We start from the raw sequence: 3,326 nt of genomic DNA on the forward strand, positions 1-3,326 counted from the left end.
TTCTTGGGCAGCGCCGCACGGCGGCGCGGTGATGGATGTTAACAGCAGCCACCCGGACCTCTACAGGCGCCTCCGCTCTTCCCTCCTGCCAGAGGTGGGGGGCAGGCTGCCCGACCTGAGCCCCGACGGTGGCGCCGACCCGGTCGCGGGCTCCGGTACGCCGCATCTGCTGAGCGGGGTCCCCGAGGTGACGGCCAGCCTGGCGCCCACCTGGGACGCACCCCCGGACAATGCCTCCGGCCGCGGGGAGCAAATCAAGAAAGGGCCGAGAAAGTTGTGATCGCCTCAGTCCTGACGCTCATCTAGCTGCTGACGATCGCGGGCAACTGCCTGGTGGTATCTCCGTGCGCTTCGTCAAGAAGCTCCGCCAGCCTTCCAACTACCTGATCGTGTCCATGGCGCTGGCCAACCTTTCGGTGGCCGTGGCGGTCATGCCCTTCTTCAGTGTCACCGACCTCATCGGGGGCAAGTGGATCTTTGGACACTTTTTCTGTAACGTCGTCTTCTCCATGAATGTCATATGCTGCACGGCCTGGATCTTGACCCTGTACGTGATCAGCATCGACAGGTACCTTGGGATCAGGAGGCCACTCACGTACCCTATGAGGCAGAATGGGAAATGCATGGCGAAGATGATTCTTCTGCCTTCTCTCCGCCTCTGTGACTTTACCTCCCACTCTTTGGTTGGGCTCAGAATGTAAATGATGATAAGGTGTGCTTGGTCAGTCAAGACTTTGGCTACACGATTTACTCCACCGCAGTGGCATCCTAATCTTCATGTCCGCCATGCTTTTCATGTACAACCAGATTTACAAGGCCTCCAGGAAAAGCGCGGCCTAACACAGGTTCCCCGGCTTCCCTCGAGTGAAGCCAGACAGCAGCAGTCACCCCGAATGGCACAGTGAAGTTCCAGAAGGAGGTGGAAGGGTGTGTAAACCCGTCGAGACTCCTCAGGCATGAAAGGGAAAATATCTCCATCTTTAAGCCGGAACAGAAAGCGGCGACTACCCTGGGGATCATCGTCTGGGCCTTCACCGTGTGCTGGCTCCCCTTTTTCCTCCTCTTGACAGCCAGACCCTTCCTCTGTGACACTGCCTGCAGCTGCATCCCACCGTTAACGGAGAGGATATTTCCATGGCTGGGCTATGCAAACTCTCTCTTTAACCCTTTTATGTATGACCTCTTCAACCGGGACCTGAGGACCACCTATCACAGCCGGCTCCAGTGCCAGTACCAGAAAATCAACCGGACACTCTCTGCTGCAGGCATGCATGAAGCCCTGAAGCTTGCTGAGAGGCCAGAGAGACCTGAGTTTGTCCTACAAAACTCTGACTACTGTAGAAAAAAAGTCATGATTTGTGACTGAAAGCGGGATAATGGAGATGAAATAAACAAGGCAAAATAGAGGTGGAAACAGAAGAAAGTCATTTGCCAAGACTGCAGAATGGAATGTGGCTTCTGTCCTTTCTTAGGATGGCTAAAACGTCACAAACAGGGTGACCTGATGTACAAAATATCTTATGAGGGAGATGGTGACCTCTCCTTTTTTCCGTGGATCAGTGTTATTTTGTGTTCTCAGTTTAAGATAGCAGATCATCTCAGCAGTAAGCACATTGACAGAGTTGAGTTCCAGAAAGGAAGCAGTTTCAGGTTCTTAGCACATGTCCAAATCCATGCAAGTGGAAGAGAGTTCCAATGCACACTTCCCATGCTTCGGAGTCTAGGTCTTGTGGTGAATATTCGGGAATCATTCATGAGACAGAATGTATTTTGTTGTGTGACAGAAGGGTTTACCAAGCAAACTGTGGTAAGCATAGTATTGAATATGTTGCATGTCCATGTTAGAAAACAGAACCCAGTCATCAGCTAATACAAATAATTTCCCAGAGCAGTGTTTGTTTCAAGCTTCTGTCAAACAGTTTGGCTTTTCTGCAGGGTCCCTGTAACTTCCCCACTAATGTACTTCTTTGTTAACTCCCTTATTGTTATGGTGTAGCTCAGGAACAGGTCTCAGGATGGAGAGCAGCATACAACCAGAGCAAAGCTTTTTCTTGTGCTCTGAAGGGTCCTGAGATGTGAGGGGGATGCCTTCCATGAGGATTTTTATCTCAGTGAAGTGCGAGTGGTACCCAACTGTATTGTCATTAACATGATTATTGGCATGTTTTTGACTCTCATTTTTCACAAGGGTGCAGTGGGGCCATGGACCATCCCACAAGATGGTCCATAACTGTAAGTTATATAGAGAAAGTGTGGGAATAATGGGTTGTCCATGAAAGGTTGTGATGCTTCTGGAGATGGGGACATAAACATGTTCATTCTTGTTGAGCAGCATTGTATTAAACCAAATTGTGTGAAGCGGAAGTCACCTGAACCACTCTTGGGAAATACTCCAGAACACCAGTCTGTTCCTTCTAGATACTTTGTTCTCTGTATTTATTTTTATTTTTTATTTTGAGGCAGTGTCTCACCCACCCTGTCTCCCAGGCTGGAGTGCAGTGGTGCGATCTCGGCTCACTGCAACCTCTACCTCCTGGGTTTAAGCAATTCTTCTGCCTCTGCCTCCCAAGTAGCTGAGATTACAGGCACCTGCCACCACACCTGGCTAATTTTTGTATTTTTAGTAGAGAGGGATTTCACCATGTTGGCCGGGCTGGTCTTGAACTCCTGACCTCAGATGATCTACCTGTCTTGGCCTCCCAAAGTGCTGAGATTACAGGTGTGAGCCACTGTGCCTAGCCTGTTCTCTGTATCTTAAATCAATTGTGTGCCAAAGCAATTCTGTCCCCTGACTCCCACCCCTACCCAGCAACAAATGGTAGACATGAAGGGCAGGTAGGGGAACAGAAAAGGTCTCTCTGAAGATATATATGTATTTTAAACCAACTGTGTAATAAGTATGAGCTAAGGAGACAGAAACTAGATGAGAAAAGAAGAGTACCTATACCTACAAGGGGAAAAATGAGTGCAATCCTTTATTTGATAAGAGATAACTGAAAGAGAATATTATTTTTCTACAATAAAGCAAGCTGTCCTCTCAGGATAAAGTGGAATTTCGACACGGATTATGGACTTCTTCCAACTCCCATTGACATTGCTTCTTACCACACATGGGGAAGGGCTGCCTTTCCTGAAATGGGAAGAAGGCACTGTACTTTCAGACAAAGCTTGTACACATTCCTGAACTGCAGATTTGCTAATGTGACCGTATATACTTATATTCATAATTAAGTGATTATTTATGGTCAGATACATATTGTCAAACTTGAAAATGTTTTATTATATTACATCAAATAAAGTCTATTTGTAGATGAAAAAATTAAAAA

General features: G+C 47.7%; 1 pseudogene; it reads left to right on the forward strand.

Annotated features, from left to right (window-relative positions):
• LOC107000777 (5-hydroxytryptamine receptor 7 pseudogene) lies at nucleotides 1-3,326 on the forward strand (annotated as a pseudogene).

This window comes from Macaca mulatta, chromosome 11 (assembly GCF_049350105.2).
Source record: "Macaca mulatta isolate MMU2019108-1 chromosome 11, T2T-MMU8v2.0, whole genome shotgun sequence".
In the NCBI taxonomy this organism is placed as follows: Eukaryota; Metazoa; Chordata; class Mammalia; order Primates; family Cercopithecidae; genus Macaca; species Macaca mulatta.